The following is an 18,322-nucleotide window of genomic DNA, read 5'->3' on the forward strand; positions in this document are numbered from 1 at the left end:
CGACGCTTATCGCGGTTTTGTAGGATATTTATTTGAACACCTCAACTCTTTCAATTTAAATCTACGTTTGTCATATTAGTTCCAGTTTTCAAGTTTTATCTAACTCAGCTGATTAACATAATTCGACGTTTAATTTATAGGGTCCATTCTCAGGGTTCAACACTTATCGTGGTTTTTTAGGATATTTATTTGAACACCTCAACTGTTTCAATTTTACTTTAAGCTAACTATTTATGTTTTTCATATTACTTATAGTTTTCTAGTTTTATCTTACTCAGCTATTTAACGTATTTCGACGTTAAATTTATAGGGTCAACACACAGGGTTCGACGCTTTTCATGGTTTTTTAGGATATTTATTTGAACACCTCAACTCTTTCATATTTCAATGGAATTATCATATAAAACAACTCAGTATTATTATTAGTTAGAAGTACAATATTCGGGGACTATTTTCTTGGTTCGACGTTTTTCATATTTCAATGGAATTTTCATATAAAACAACTCAGTATTATTATTAGTTCGAAGTACAATATTCGGGGACTATTTTCTTAGTTCGAAGTTCTTCATATTTAATGGGATTATTTTCTATGTTCGACGTTTTTTTTCCTATTTTAATGGGACTATTTTCTAAGTTCGACGCATTTTATATCGTTCAATATTATAAGAGATACTTCGAAGTGAAATATTTATTCTAATTTCAGTATTGGTGGACTATTTCCAATGTTCGAGGCTTTTGAGATGATTCCATATTATTTAACTCACTTAAGTTTATTCTAAATTTGGTATTAGAATTCGTTTTCAAGTTTTTTTAATCTCTCAAAAAAACTGAGATCATTCAAGACTGCAAATTATGGGTTTCTTTTTAAACTAGCGAATCTCTTTTTCTTTTTTTTGGGAGCAATATTAAGTCTTTTGAGGAGTCATTAATATTTTATGAAATAGTTTAGGCATGATTGGGATCACTGTCTTTAGTATATTTATATTCCTGATCCGAGTTTTATTTACTGAGGAACTTCTTTCAAATTTATGTATAATTGACTTTGATTTCAAACTTTCATTGTAAACTGTGTTTGCAGGCTTTCAAAGTATTTCAGTGAAATGTAACGAATGGTCATCATTTTTTTTTTATATTCCTTTAAAAATTTCATTAGTTATTAAAACGTGTTTATATTTGTTTCGAATAGCGGTTTGTTAACCTTGTTTTTTTTTTTTTTTATATAGATTATTTATTTGGCTGTTCAATACAGAATCCGAATGCTTCCAAAAGCTTGATTTAAATAATTTATCGTTTAGTACAATGCATTTTTATTTATTATTCAATTATTTTTGTATTTAACCGCAGTTTTTAAGTGTAAGGTTTGTTCCCAAATTGTTTTTCATAAAATACAATTTCTTAAAAATCGTGAAGAGTCGTTCGAGTTTTTGTTTCTATTATCTTTGGAAAGTCGCTCCAATTGTGTGCTTATCACAAATAAAAAAATTTACTTTTTAACTTAATGTACTATTAAAAAATCAGCAAAAAATTGATATTTGGTGGTTTTGCACAACATTGGGCTGAGATTATCAAAGCGAATTATTATAAGCGAGAAGAGTTGAGAAACGATTTTCGAAGTAAAAAATTGTCAAGCTTATTTTTAATGCAAATTTAATGTGAATACTTAAAACCTGGATTTTGCCTGTTTCCCTTGTGGCTCTCATAATGTAATCGGTATATATTTGAAGTGAAACTTCCTGAGTGAAATTTATGAAAATGTTATGTGATTATGTGAAGAAAGGCGTTTTTTATGGAATGTGATACAGTTAACACTTTTTTATACGATTCAAAATTATGTATATTGAAGGTGTGGTTTTGAAATTGGAGGATTTAGCCTGATTCCCTTTTGGCTCTTTCAGTGACATACATATATGTTAAGATATTCTTTGCGAATTGAATTAGTTTGGAACCTTCCTCTTTCGAATTATTAATTTTAAAATTGAATTTTTTTTTGGAAATTTCCAAAAAAATTCAGATTTATTTTGTGAAATATAAAATTTGATATTTGTTTACGAAACTTTTTTTATAGTTATTTATTTATACGTTTAGAGGTTGGATTTAGCCTGTTTCCCTTGTGGCTTTTTTTAGTGAATAGAAGGAATTTGTTAAGGAACTCTTTGATTTTCAATTTAATTTTTTTTACTAAATCTAGTTTCAGATATTATTAAAGAATTTCTATTTCCAAAGCAATTATTAAGTATTTCAAAAGTTTATCTTTATTCAGATAAAAATTTAGATTAGTAAGGATTTCAGTTTGAAGATTGAAATTATCAGCCCAATTCTAAACGAAAATTCCGTGCGAGTTTTTTCCCTTCTCCCATTCCTCGTATTCTAAATAAAAATTCCTTGAGAGTTTTTTCACTTCTCCTTTTCCTCCTATTCTGAACAATGTTCGAAAAAGAGGAAACCGGTTATGGGAGAAAAGTAGGTATTATGAATGTGAGGGAGAGGGAGATTTCTTTGCCATTTCATAGGAGTTTTTTCACTTTCTTAAATTGAAGGGAATGCATCAAAATAGTTAAAGGAAATTGGTTCTTTTAAGAAAGAACACTTATTTGTACAAATTTGCGCTAAAATATGTATTTACATTCTACCACAATATTCTCACTGTTAATACAACAACAACAGCAACCACAATATTCTTTATTTTAAGTCGAAAAGTATATCATAAGCAACGGAAGAGCTCTTTGTATATTTGATGCAGCCATCCAGAAATTGCGCAAGGATTTTTTAAGAAGGCTTAATTAGATTTTGGCATATGGTGAAAGGCGAACTCAACTCGACGTGGCCGCCAGAAAATTGCTTTGCAGAATGAAAGCAGGTAACTCCGGCGGATTTGTGTTAATCCGCCGTCTTCTTTTTATGATCCTCTGTTGATGTTGCTGTGGCACCAATTCATTACTCATTTCAGTGTATACCACATGAAATGCAATAATGTGCATTGTTTATACCTTATTTCTTAATTTCAAACAAATTCGCAACAATAATTAAACTTTTCAATTTTTTAAACAAAATAAGAAATGCGCAACGAAATTTCAATTGACAAAACAGCTGACTTCGAAAATTCGAAATTCCTATTCCCCAATTTTTCTTCTCCCTAGGAGAAAAGAATTGGAGGAATTTTTCCGCGGGAATAAAAAAATCCGCGAGAACAAAATTCCGCGAGAATATTTAGAATTGGTCTGATTATGTTTTTGAAATAAGTTTACCGTTAAGTTAAACATTACTTTGTAAAATTAATTTAAGTATTCAAAATTTACATATCGTTGATGAAGTGTAGTAAGATCGCCACTTTTCCTACTGAACCTTATCATAAATTTGTTTGCAAGTAGAAAATTATTAAATTACTTGAAAGTTAAATATGATTTTTTAAGCTAAAATTTTTTACAGATATGTTAATCCGTTGCTTCCATAAAATCTTTAAATTAATAAACAGTCCAAAATTTTATTTTAAGAATGTTAACTTTAAACTCAAAATTTAAAAATATAAATTAAAAAATATACGGCTCGATCTACATTTCATCAAAGATATATACATATGTAACTCTAGTTATGTTGGCAAGATTTTCTAGTTTTTCTTATTGTATGTGGTTTTTTTAACTCTTTATTTAGCCTGTTTCCCTTGTGGCTCTATCATCTTTTCGAATTTTTTTTCGAAGAAATACACGAAATTTATATAATTTGCTTAATTTGACTTTCAAGAGTGTTTTTTTTTTTTTTCTGTTCATTTAGCCTGCTTTCCTTGTGGCCCTATATACATTCCGAGCATGTTTTCGAAGAAAAATTTTATTTTTCTCTATTCGTGCAGCCTGTTTCCCGTGTGGCTCTTTATGGGTTCGGATATTTTTTCGAAGAATATTTTTCTTGTGGCTCTATGTAGTTTTCGAAGAAATGTTTTCTTTTCTCTTTTCATTTAGCCTGTTTTCCTTGTGGCTCTATTGCTTTTCGAAATTGTTTTCGAAGAAATATACGAAAATTTATTTTATTTGTTTAACTAGAATTTCAAGTGGTTTTGTTGCTCTGTTCATTAAGCTCGTTTCCCTTGTGGCCCTAAATGGCTTTCGAGCATGTTTTCGAAAAAACATTTTATTTTTCTAGTCGTTCAGCCTGTTTCCCTTGTGGCTCTAATGCTCTTCGAAATTATTTTCGAAGAAATATACGAAAATTTATTTTATGTAACTTGAATTTTAAGTGTTTTTGTCGCTCTGTTCATTAAGCCAGTTTCCCTTGCGGCCTTATATGGTTTCGAGCATGTTTTCGAAAAAACATTTTATTTTTCTACTCGTTCAGTCTGCTTCCCTTGTGGCTCTATTGCCTTTCGAAATTGTTTTCGAAGAAATATACGAAAATTTATTTTATGTAACTTGAATTTCAAGTGTTTTGTTGCTCTGTTCATTAAGCCCGTCTCCCTTGTGGCCCTAAATGGCTTTCGAGCATGTTTTCGAAAAAACATTTTATTTTTCTAGTCATTCAGCCTGTTTCCCTTGTGGCTCTAATGCTTTTCGAAATTATTTTCGAAGATATATACGAAAATTTATTTTATGTAACTTGAATTTTAAGTGTTTTTATTGCTCTGTTCATTAAGCCGAAAAAAATTTTTTTTGCTGTTCGTTCAGCCTGTTTCCCTTGCGGCTCTATTGCTTTTCGAAATTGTTTTCGAAGAAATATACGAAATTTATTTTATGTAACTTGAATGTCAAGTGTTTTTGTTGCTCTGTTCATTAAGCTCGTTTCCCTTGTGGCCCTAAATGGCTCTCGAGCATGTTTTCGAAAAAAACATTTTATTTCTGTAGTCGTTCAGCCTGTTTCCCTTGTGGCTCTATTGCTTTTTGAAATTATTTTCGAAGATATATACGAAAATTTATTTTATGTAACTTGAATTTCAAGTGTTTTTGTTGCTCTGTTCATTATGCCGAAAAAAAATTTTATTTTTCTATTCGTTCAGCCTGTTTCCCTTGTGGCTCTATTGCTTTTCGAAATTGTTTTCGAAGAAATATACGAAAATTTATTTTATTTGTTTAACTTGAATTTCAAGTGTTTTTGTTGCTCTGATCATTAAGCCCGTTTCCCTTGTGGCCCTAAATGGCTTTCGAGCATGTTTCTAGTTGTTCAGCCTGTTTTCCTTGTGGCTCTTAGCTTTTCGAAATTATTTTCGATGAAATATACGAAAATTTATTTTATGTAACTAGAATTTTAAATGTTTTTGGTGCTCTGTTCATTAAGCCTGTTTCCTTGTGGCCCTATATGGTTTTCGAGCATGTTTTCGAAAAAACATTTTATTTTTCTATTCGAAATTATTTTCGATTAAATATACGAAAATTTATTTTATGTAACTAGAATTTTAAATGTTTTTGGTGCTCTGTTCATTAAGCCTGTTTCCTTGTGGCCCTATATGGTTTTCGAGCATGTTTTCGAAAAAACATTTTATTTTTCTATTCGTTCAGCCTGTTTCCCTTGTGGCTCTATTGCTTTTCGAAATTGTTTTCGAAGAAATATACGAAAATTTATTTTATGTAACTTGAATTTCAAGTGTTTTTGTTGCACTGATCATTAAACCCGTTTCCTTTGTGGCCCTAAATGGCTTTCGAGCATGTTTTCGAAAAAACATTTTATGTTTCTAGTCGTTCAGCCTGTTTTCCTTGTGGCTCTTATGCTTTTCGAAATTATTTTGGAAGAAATATACGAAAATTTATTTTATGTAACTTGAATTTTAAATGTTTTTTGTTTATTAGGCCTGTTTCCTTGTGGCCCTATATGGCTTTCGAGCATGTTTTCGAAAAAAAAATTTAATTTTTCTATTCGTTCAGCCTGTTTCCCTTGTGGCTCTATTGCTTTTCGAAGAAATATACGAAAATTTATTTTATGTAACTTGAATTTCAAGTGTTTTTGTTGCTCTGTTCATTAAGCCTGTTTCCCTATATAGCTTTCGAGAATGTCTTCGAAAAAACATTTAATTTTTCTAGTCGTTCAGCCTGTTTCCTTGTGGCTCTATTGCTTTTTGAAATTGTTTTCGAAGAAATATGCGAAAATTTATTCTATGTAACTTGAATTTCAAGTGTTTTTGTTGCTCTGTTCATTAAGCCTGTTTCCCTTGTGGTCCTATATGGCTTTCGAGCATGTTTTCGAAAAAATATTTTCATTTTCTATTCGTTCAGCCTGTTTCCCTTGTGGCTCTAATGCTTTTCGAAATTGTTTTCGAAGAAGTATACGAAAATTTATTTTATTTAACTTGAATTTCAAGTGTTTTTGTTGCTCTATTCATTAAGCCTGTTCCCTGTTTCGGATATGTTTTCGAAGAAATATTCTTTTTTTCCTATTCATTTAGCCAGTTTACCTTGTGGTTGTGGAAGACGTTTTCGAATAATTATACGAATTTAATTTTATTTGCTTAGTTTGAATTTCAAATCAAATATGCATATTCAAGTTGTTTCTTATTTTTTTTAAATGATCTACATCAAATTTTTAATTTGCGCTTTTAACTTTCAGAATTTTGATATAGCCTGTTCCCTTGTGGCCGTCGGAATATTTTGCTAAGAAATCATATAAATTTCATTTTTAAAATTTGAGTAAAAATATTGTTAGAGAAATTTTGTATTAGTATTAAAAAATTGAAAATTCATAGTCTTCAGACAAAAGTTAGAATTAAGTTATTTTAATTTTCGAAGATCAAAATTAATTTAATAATAGTTTATTAAAGAATGGAATAATTCATTTCAACATTTCTCTCAGAGTTAAAACAACGCTGTAGTAGAAAAAAGGGAGCAATAAATTGTGATAATCATCGCTGTTAAACGATTCTCAACAAATCACACACCTCACTATCATAGATTCTTCAAAGTTATACCATTTCCTTAAGTAGAATTCCGTATTTCTAGACGTATTAGCCGTACTTCAGTTTTATATGTTTAAACACGATGTATTAAATTTCGTTACATTCGTGGGATTTAAGAGAAATTTCACTTCAAAGCTCTTTATTTCATACGCTTTCCGCATTTATAGCATATATACATATATCGACAACCATTTTTCAACTCTATTTATCTCTCGCATTAAACTATGGCCTTTGATTTTTACGTATTTATTATTGTATACGTGCTTTTATGTCTTAAATTGGCCTACTGGGACAGTCAATTAGACATTTAGTCATTTTGCGATGGTCTGTTTATGATTAAAAACGTTTTTTCTTTGCCGATCGAATATATTCCAGCATTCAAGTAAAGTGATTTGCTTCCCTGATATTTTGGAAGGGCTCTTCCAAACGTCGTCTTAAGAGTTTCATTTCTTGCGCAAATGTTTTTATATTCTATTGTCTGTATTATTCTCCTTAGATTTTATCTTTTACTTTGTTCTCTCCACATTGTTGCTGTATTATCCTGATCGTTTCTTGTGCGTATTGTTTTCTCTACGAATTACTCGTTGAATGTAGGTAGTGGTATTATCTGAATCGTTGCATCTTTGTAATCCCTCCTGAAGTTTTTTGTTTGTATCAGGTTTTTTTTTTGTTTCTTGTCAGAATGATGTGTACACGCCTTGGTGTTATTTTGAGTTTGTATGAGTTAATCGGGGATTGCCCGTATTGCTTTTAAATGTATGAAAACATTTATTTCAAGCAATTTTTAATTTTATAATTTATTTAATAATTTGGGAAAAATTTAAACAACGTGACATCAGGACGGACAAGGCGACAGCTGTTTCGATTATACCTTGTAAACCTCTTCAAAGCCTTTTCTCCCGGGAGTGGGATTCGAACCCGCACTTCTACGATAGTTGAAATGGTTACAAACGCATTCAGCTACGCCATGCCTTAGTTGTTGTAAAGTTTTTCCCAATTGCCTTCTGTTGCATATATAATTCTTCTACACATTTGAGTGTTCTCTGATATGAATTATATATTCTGAAATTAGCTTTTGTCTACGTTTTGTTCGTATTTTATATCGTTTGACTTTATCCTTCTAAATTGTTCGTTCCTGTTCTGAACTATCTTTTGTCTATGTTTTGTTCGTCATACTTTATCTCGTCTGGCTTTATCCTTCTAAATTGTTCGCTGTCTGTTCGTTCGTCTCTTCTGCCTATGTGTTTTGTATTGTGTTTTAATGAGTTGTTCGAACTAGTTAGTAGTATTCCTTCTGATGTGTTTGTCAGTATTACATATTCTCTAGATTGTCTCTTGTATGAGTGGTGTTTTCTCGTCTAGTCTATTTATATTGTATTAGTTCTCTGTTGTTTCTTGTCTCTACTGTGTGTTTTCTCGATAAAATTAGATTATGAAATTATGTAATGCGAATTACTACCGCAAAAGTGTTTTATGTGAAATGAGTTTTGAAGAAGTGATACAGATTTTGTTAAAAAGTCGAAGCTTTAGGCTACTGGGATTTTTACCAAAAAATTACAATTAAATTATTTGGAACAAATGCGGAAGTTTTTAGTTTTGTTTTTTTTTTTTTTTTTGGCTTCTACTTGATTTCAAAAACGAAGGACAACAAACACTTCGTTCAAAAATTAAAACTTGTGTCGTAACAGGAAGAGCGAAATCGTTTTACAACAATGCTGCAATATATTTCTAAGGATTTTGTTTAATATTGGGTACGGAGTCTTATAAATTTTTTTTTTCAAGCTATAGTTGAAGAATTTTAAGTGGTGCCTCGCAGTTTGTATTTCTTATTGGGTACGCAGATTATAGTTAAAAGTTTTAAATTAGGGGTCGTTTTCACATGTTGCGTCGCAGTTTTCAGTTTGTTTATCCTATTTCCTATGTTAGTAGATTTTTATTTTTAATGAAAAGTTATTTTGGTTTATATTTGAATTTGCTGAAGTATTGTTTGTGTTCACATTACCAGTTAACGACGCAGTTGGATCCTGTTATTTCTACTTTTGGCTGTTAAAATTTGTTTATATGCCCCTTTTAGTTTAATTAATTTAAGTATTTTTTAAATATAAATATTATGCATGAATGTAAGTATATATAGGTACTCACTTTTGTGTTCGACGTGAACGCTATAAAGATTATATAATAATTAAAGAGACTAGACGAATTGGGGGAAGATTTGTAATTTATTTGTAGCTTAGACGTTATTTATTCAATCTTTTTTAATTTTTTTTTAATTGGGTTATATACGTTTGTTTTTGTTTTCAAAAACATGTTGTTAGTAAATAAAACGTAGTTTTCAAAGTAACATAATTCAGTTGGAAAATTTATAAAATATTTCGTAATAAGGTTGTGGTTTTAATTTAACTATGTAATTTTACAGCTATTAACATACTGCGTAAGATTTTTTTTTTGTGTGATCTATTCAAACCCTATTTAAATTATATAAAATTATACGCTTTAACTGTTATTATTATTTTTTTTCTTCATTCATTTTTTTAGTTTTGCGCTTTTTTTCGGGTTTGTAATGTAGTAGATATGTTATGCTATTTCATAATCAAAAAACGTAGTATAATAATTATACCAAATTTTCACTGCATCATCTCACATACCAATCAGAATTCTGCTATATACCATCGCTGACAGGGGTTTATATATGTATATTTTGCTTTGTTTGGCAAATGTAAGAGAAGTTTACAATGGCGCGTAGTAGAGGAAGAATAGCTATCGGTTTCGGTATTGCTTTTGTCTTCGGTTTTTTATACGATCACTGCAGCCTACCATCAATTTGTACATGTTCTGTCTAATATACCCAGTTTCAGATTTATACCAGCAAACTGCAAATAACATTTAGTTATCTACATTATATATGGTTGCATTTTTTTTTTGGTAGATAGGTATGTAGTAGAAGTAAATCGAGACAAAATTGCATACGACGACGAGTAAACTATAAAGTTCAAAGAAAGAAATATATGGTTACGATATATATAGGAGATTTGATGTTTTTAAACTTAATTTATATATGCTTGCTATAACTAGTAAGGTTATTTAAGAATATTATTTTAGAACTATGTATGTTTTTTGTGTATATTAGTTGAAAAACAAAAAAACGATTTTTAAAAACGCCGTAAATATGTAAAAGGTGCTGTTTTTATACATTACAGTTTTGCTCTTACGATATGTATTTATGATTTTTTTTTTTATTTGATAATGAAGTGAGTTCAAATTAAACGTGGATTAACGCTAAACAACTTCAAACAGACTTAAGATATACTGCGTTTACCTAAATAATAAAACTATATTATTTTTAACTTGGGAAATTAATATACATTTTCAACTTAAACAGTAGCTAGAGAAGATGGCGTAGTGTTCAGGGACGATATAAAAAAAATTTATTCTGGGGCACCGTTCTTGGATAAAGAAGGTAAAAAGGAAATAAATCTTCACATGCGCAGTAGTTTTGATCATAAAAGCCAGCGAAACCGTAGAGAGAGCTTAACAACAAACGAAGGCTTCGTTGATAAGTGAAAATTTCAAGGAAACTTCGAAATAACAAAAGTATTTTAAGTGGATTACAATGCAGTTGTACTCAGTATATGATTTCTTATAGAGAAACGTTAAATTAAAAAGACGGACGGAGTGAGAATATCGACGAAGATTTGTTCAGTCTGCTTAAAGATATATGTACATACATACATATAACAAAATCAAAAAATTCTAACAATGGAAAATATATCGACAATATTTTTTGATCTCTTCCAAGCTATAATGTTATTTTGAAATAAGTTTTGAAAAATTGTTTTAGTATCAGTGCATAGAATAACATGAAAATGTGATTAGCTTAAAAAATTTAGACGAGTGATTCCCTTCGTCGTAGAATATAGGAAAGATGATGCATGATTTATAGCAAAACATGGTGAGAAAAAACGTCTACTTAAATTATTTTAGCCTTTTGAGTAGGAAATTGTTTGCGTGATACAAAGCTTTCAAAAGCATAAACGAATGCATAAGTTTTCTACGAGTGATTCCCATTTTCGTGGCCTAAACAATTTGGCGATTAAAAAAATTTCTACAAAAATTGTTGCATTCTTTGGTAGATTGAATCCCATTTGTTGTAGCTTTACTGAAAGATAATGTATGAATTTTTGCGGCTTCAGTGAAATTGAATTTCTGAAATACGCCTAGAATGAGATGTCTTTGTAACTTGTGTATATAAGAGCTGCTGTATATAAGAGCTGCTAGAGCCTACTGCTGAAAGAAATATCCAGGTTTTCGTAGATAAAATCCTCTCCATTTTAGAATTTTGAATATATATACAAATGCTAGAAAATATGACTAGTTTAAATACAAAAATTAAACAAATTATTTTCTGTTTTGTAAAAAACTGAAACAAAATTCTTGAGAGTATTGGCGAGGAAAAAAAGTCTACTAAAGTTGTTGCAGCTCTTCGCAGATGAGATCTCTTTTGTTGTCCATTATCTGAAATATACTTAATTTACTCGGAAAAGTTAGCGAAAACCTAGCTGCTCTCGTAAAAAACCAACACTGTTGAAATGATGTAGAATAATGCATTTTGCTGCGAAGTAAGATAATCCTTTGAAGCTTTGCAAAGTCCAGTGTTTTCCAGAAACTGTACCAAAAATTTAGAAAAAATCAGAAAAAAAAATGTTTACTAAACTAAAATCTTTCTTTTTAGCGTTTCGAAGTTATGGTTTGATATTGATGTTGAAAATTCGAAATTGTAGTATTTTTCTTTCTCACAGATCTCACTAATTGTAGAACGGCGAAGCACAAGTACTCGTGCTAAAATACATAAATGAAAGATTATTTGCAGTCTCATAGGGAAAAATATGTCATTTAAAAATTTTTAAGTTTTAGTAGAGTATAATACTTTCGTTGGAATATTGCTTGATAATTTTTGAAGCTGATTATTGGAGGAAAAATACTGAAGTTTTATACGATTTTCAAAGCGTAACGTTCGTTGTGAAGTATTGTTGAGATTATTTGTCGACGGAAGAAACGTGTATCCATATTTTCTTGCTATAATGCTGAGAAAAAAAAAAAAAAAAACGCATCGCAATAAACTATTTCACTTGGAAGAGTTTTGAAAAAAAAAAAATCGCTTCCGCTAAATCTAGAAAGTTCGTTTAAAAATTTCACAGGTAGGTATACAGAAAAAATGTGCAATACGGCGCAACTGTATCTAAAATGCTAAATTAAAGAAGAGTGAAAAGGATCTAGTATGCAGATGAAATTTTGCGGTATCTGAAATCACATACATATGTAATACATATGCTTATGTCTGAAATTTACACCCATGCCGCAGAATATGTATCTTGAAATTTCATTGAAGAGCGATAAAAAAAATGTAGGTATACAAAAAAAATTTATTTGGGTAACTGCCTTTAAAAAAATTTCCGTAGGAGAGAGCAAAATGTCTAAAGCGGGAGTCATTGGTGCCGTATGTCGCATCGCTGTAGTCGTATCCCTAACCTAATCAGATGTTTATCGTTACGACGGTAAACCAAAAACCAATTGGTTGGATACGATACGGTTACGACCTTATCGGCACCAATAATCGATTGCATTGATTCCCATAAGGTTGGTCGAATCAGCTGTTATAAGGTTACCGATACGGTTACCGATAAAGCACCAAATGGCTGCAGCTTAAAGCGTATGAATGCGTTTTTGTATCTCTTAATTTTCACTTCCCCTACTCAATATACATGTGATATACGGGTACAAAAAAAAAAAAAAAAAATTGCAGATATGTACATATTAGGCTAAAATACCCGACGGTGCCAGAGCTGCATCTAAAATTTGGTTTAACACAGAGTGAAATGGCTATAGTGTAATTATGTATGTATATATTTTCTGTATCTGCTTGAAATTTTCGCTGCTACTGCAAAATGTGTATCTCGGAATCGTTAAGTGATAAATTTTAGGGAGCTGGTATAGAAAAAATGCAATTCGGCGCAACTGCATTTACAAATTTTCCATGAAAGAGTGAAATGGCTATAGAGTATGAATGCACTTTTGTATATATGCAACTTTCACTTCCGCCTCTATGTATGTACATTAGACTGGGTCGATTTATTATCCGATATCGCGTCATCGATTTTTCGATATAGGTAATTTGGGCTCAGGAAAAAAGTTCCACTACGCATACCCAAAAAAATAATTTTTGAGCCTGCAAAATTTCAACGATTTTTTCGATTTTTTATGCATTTTTTCATTTGAAGGCTCCAAATCATTTTTTATGTATTTTTTCGTGTCTTTTAGCAAAGTGTAATGGCTGAAGAGCAAGAAGTAGATTTTCTAGAAATTTCGCCGAGCTACTGATAATTCATATTTGGACATGATGACGTACCTACTAACAAAATTTCGTATATAGAAAATTTTACATTATAGATAATTTTTTTTCGCGAATAAATGGGGCACCCTAAATATGTAGCATGCTGTCTTGCTCTAACTTTTAAACCGTGAAACATATAAGTTTACCGTTTACGAGGTAGAGAATTTTCGAGTTGATGTGTATTATTTTTATGTATGTATGGTAAATTTTGTTATACAGAAAAAACTGGATGGAAAATTTTACAAATAAGGCGCAGTTCTTACGAAACATACAAAAAATATATACGACGCTATTTCACTTGCCTACGACACGTTTACGACCATAACTCTCATTAGTTTAAGTAGAAAACATGTCTAAGAAAATGATTGTGTTAGCAAGATAAAGTAAAATTTTAACGACGCAATAACGAATGTAGGTATGTATATATAAACATAAAGTGGAGGATTTTTTTTATACGTAATAACTGTTAGAAAATAATTATATCTTAATATATACCAGAAAAAACATTTTTATTTCTAAGTTTTTGTACCTTACGCATTTTTCCTGCTCCATTTTAGAGGCACTTTTTTCAAAAATTGGTTCATCATGTTGACCTTCACAAAATCAGTACAGAATTCGCGTTTTTTTTTTCTTTTGCCGTTTCCCTGCCTGCTCGTTTAATTTTTGTTCACTGCCTTTGACGTAATTTATTTTTGCTCATTCCTCGTCTCTAATTTGTTGGATTTCCGGCCTGTCCTGAACAGATTCCTCACTCAGAACTCATATATCCTGCCTACGTATATGATTAATTATATACCATTTGTTAGGGTACATACGCAAATTTTCTTGATATTTGCTTCCCCAGCATCAGCAGGCTAATATCTAACACCACGGGGTTATATTTAGCCATTTTCAACCAGTACCAGGAAAAAATTCCAATTCGTCCTGACCTTTGCCTGAATATCTTTGATGTAATTCATCGGTGTTGTTTGCGATTTTCCAAATTTATTTCCTGCTTTAGGTATATTCTGCTAACCGGGATCATCTTCTCCTAACAGTACACGTCTTATTCTCTTGCCTGCATACCCATTTTCGGTTACCATTATTGTAGATTTCATCTTTTTCACTTTTTGAAACCACTTATTTGTAGTAAATGCTGACCAATAAAACCATTTAGATACTTATCGATGATGCACACTTTTTTTTTACACACTTTTTAGACTTTCTAACTCTTTTTTCTTCACTTCTTATGAAACACTTATCAAGACTTTCAAATCACAAATGACGGTGGTCTGACTGTGGCTACTCTATTTATACTTGCTAACTGCGTATCGCCCGAAAAGTCGAGAATTTTCCATAGTTCTCGTCTGTATTGATTTTCGATTCAAAGTATTTTTGTTTCACTTTGGCATATACGAAGTTTATGAGTCACCTTTTCTAATTCGTATTGGAATAAACGAAAAAGGCATATAGAAGAAACATTTGTACATTGGAAGGCCCCCAGCGTATGCACACAAATTCAATAAAAATTCACACGTACTATGAAGGTTATATGGTTTTTGCTCTTTCCGCCCCATATCTGACTCATTCCAAACGGCACAAAAAGTGGTTTAATAGAAAGAGGCATGGTGATTCCATCATGTAAGAAGAGTTAGGGTATGTTGATTGGAAATGGCATCCATATATGTATTACATATGTACATATATTGAAAGTGGTTTGTTTACGTTTCTGAAAAAAATTTTCTATTTTTCATATCCAATCGAATTGATTTTTGACAAATATGAAATTTTCTTGGCTTATTCAGATATTATTATGGAAAATATATATTCATGTGAAGATTTTTTTGCATATTCCTAAATATGCCATTATTTAGCTACTCTGTAGTAAATGCGCTATAGGATCCTACAAATTTTAATTTAGCTCATAGGCGCACGCAAGCACCAGGTTTGCAAGGGGTTTAGATCCCATTATGCCATGCGGTTAATGTGATACAAAACTTACTATATCGAATACCAGTTTGAAAACGGTGTACCACCTAATTTTTATCAAAAATTATCACAGGTGGTATCAAAAGATGCGTTTCGACCTCCATTTTTAGAATCCGAAATCGAAAATTGTATTTCTTTCAAAAGATATAAGCAAATAATCGGTTCAAATTTTCATGTGGTTGTTGTATTTTGCAAGGTTTCATGTATATATAATTTTGATACCCACACTGGTGTTGGACCCACCCAGGTTTGTTTTTTTAAATCGCGGCAGAAGCCCGTCAACTCAGAAAGGTGCTCTATCCAAAAAAACTATGGAGGTCATCATCCGGTTATTTTTGAATATCTTTCGACACATTTACAATTTTTACTTTTGGATTCTAAAAACAATGGTCGAAAAGCGTGTTTTGATACCACCTCTCATAATTTTTTATGTTAAACGAGTAATAAATATATAGACTTTACTTTCCCTATATGTCCCCTAACGATATTAGAAGTGACTAGGCTGATTGCTAGACACTTTCCATAGTAGCTTTATCCAGCCAGAGACTTTTTGTAACCCAAAACAGTTACTTTTTCATAATATAAGAGCTGACATTTTTTTCCAAGATTTTGTATTTAAGTTTTATTATAAAATTGCTTGAATGTTCTTTAAAGTTTAGAAGGATTAAGTGTCTAGCACAATGACGAGAGTAAGGCAATTTTTTTTTTGTACCTATATATACTCTATTCCTACTTAAGTTGGAAGTATGCGCTGACAAAATTTTATAAAATGACGAAGGTCTGACAGTAACAGACTCCACGCGGCTGCCTTAGACTTAACTAAAGAATTCGAACCTTATTTTCACAATACTCCCTAAAAATTTTACGTAGCCCCTGAAGCTCATGAAGACATGTATATGTAGATAAAAAATGTACATATGCACATACATACATATCACAGCAACACTTGTACTCACAAACATATTTTTTCACTTAAATGAGTACATACTATACAAACACGGCTTTACATATATATTCAGCTCTTTCCCTCTATTGGAATGTGACTCAGCACGAAAATCGTCTTCCAAAAATTGTCGGGTAATGTTCTGGAAGTTTAGATATAAACAATTTTATGCTCTACAACATTGAAAAAATGCATATTGATTTTGCAAGAATGTGTGCAATTTTATTGCAATATTTAGATTTTTCTTCAAACTATAGTTCAGGGACCTCATCATTTTTAGTGAAAACTGTCTCGAAAGATAACTACTGAAATACCTAATAATTATTATTTTTTTATAATTACATATCGTCGGTACAATGCCAAAGTCACGAATGTGCAATTTTGCCCATTTCCACTGATGTATGTGCAGCTGTATGTTCAATTTTGTTCAGAGCATTCTGCCAAAAGCGCGAAAATGCATGCTTATCCCCTCCCTCTCTCCCAGCCATAACGCATTCAACGAAAGTGTCGGTTGTAAAATTGCCGCAATACCGAAAGCACGAATGTACCACATTGAATTGGCAGTGTGGAAATCTGTGCTTTAAATATTCGTGACCAGCAGTTCTCAACTTACAAATAATAATAAAAAGTTTCCATATTGATTGCTAATCGTTTATTGAAAAAAATAGAAGTTTTACAGAAAGTATATTCACTTCCAAGAAAAATGTTTAAAAAGTAAACACAAAATTTTTAAATTTCGAAAATTATATATGGGTATAATTTATTTTTGAGTATGTATACCTTCAGATATTAATGACTCGGCTAATCTTACTATGAACTCAATAAATGGAATTTGTCTCTTCGGAGATCGCAATAAACTACCCACGCATTCACAGCAGAAAACATCACAAGACGGTAGTAAACTTTTTTCCACCATTTCGTTGACTAGCGATCATAGTCATGCATGTCTGCCTTTTGATCGGCTCCATCAACTCCACCAATTTTTTTCCCAAAATTTTATAGAATATGGACCTGTATTGTATTGTTATTTTTATTCCATTTTTCAATGTTTTACTCACTGTCGGCTTATGGGAATTGCTAACGATTATGACTTCGTCTGTATCCTGCCATTTAACGCAAAGAAGACCAGTAGAGGAATTCACTAACTTTTTTAACGACATTTGCAATAGCTTTATTTGCGAATCGATAACTATAACGATTTCGTTATTCAGTAACTATTTTGTATCGATATTCGTTTATCGACGATCAGCTGTGTCGTTACATAAACGGCAAGTAAATTGGGTGCGTTAAAAATCACGATATTATATTTCTGGCAATTTTAGTTAAGAAAGAAAATCGGAACTTTAATTAAATACTTTCAAACACGAAAAGCTGCTTTATTTATAAATCAAATGGCATTTGAGTACTTGGCGTACGTTTTATCACAAAATGAAGAATTACTAAGTCCATCGCCAGTGGAGAAGTAGATGACCCATTCCACTTGAATGCAACGGAGTTTCTAAAGCTTTACTGACTAACCCTGGGCTTGGCTCATGATATTATTTCTCAACTTGATGGTGAATTAAGGGGTACAAGAAAAACTGCGATATCAACAGAAAAAAAAAAATTAATACCGCATTTACTTACCTTTTGTTATAATATGTAAAAACTTTTAAAAGCAGTCAGTATGCGGAATTTATTTATTTTTAGCACTCCTTTTGTGCTTTTCGCATTTTTTAGGTTTCGTTAAGCTGTGCTGCCACATTTCTACTATTAAAACGAAATTTAAATGTCATATATTTCGAGTCGTTAAAACTAAGTTAGTGAATAGTACAATCGATAAGGCAAGCGACAAAATCGTTAATTCAAATCTCGACAAATCGCATCGTTATAAGTTAGTGAATTCCACTACAGATGTGCTGACCATGCGCATCCAACTTTTCGTTTGTTTATGGTAAATTATTTCTATTTTTCATGCATGGTCCTAACCCTGAGAACTCAAGGGTCTCTAGTAGATTTACAGTAGTAAAGAATCTATCGAAACTTAAAGCCCCGACACATAAGCACTTTTTCATATATGTAGATGAGTTTAACACAAGCTTATGCATTATGAGTAGATTGCACGCACGGTAGAATGAGCGACACTGGCGCCATCTGATAATGAAAAGTAGCCATC

At 31.3% G+C, this 18,322-nt stretch overlaps 1 long non-coding RNA gene across 4 annotated transcripts in view; it reads right to left on the reverse strand.

The window, feature by feature from the left end:
- The window catches only part of LOC137237993 (uncharacterized), a 62,000-nt gene extending 47,468 nt beyond the window's left edge, over nucleotides 1–14,532 (reverse strand). For 3 of the 4 annotated variants that reach the window (XR_010949080.1, XR_010949082.1, XR_010949081.1), the window contains exons 1-2: nucleotides 13,786–14,532; nucleotides 368–9,848 (exon numbers count right to left, since the gene is read on the reverse strand). This is a non-coding gene — a long non-coding RNA (uncharacterized lncRNA). The remainder of the gene's footprint in view (nucleotides 1–367; nucleotides 9,849–13,785) is intronic. The other variant, XR_010949083.1, reaches the window with a different exon arrangement.
- Between the last annotated feature and the right edge of the window lie 3,790 nt (nucleotides 14,533–18,322).

This window comes from Eurosta solidaginis, chromosome 1 (genome assembly GCF_040869045.1).
Source record: "Eurosta solidaginis isolate ZX-2024a chromosome 1, ASM4086904v1, whole genome shotgun sequence".
NCBI classification, from domain to species: Eukaryota; Metazoa; Arthropoda; class Insecta; order Diptera; family Tephritidae; genus Eurosta; species Eurosta solidaginis.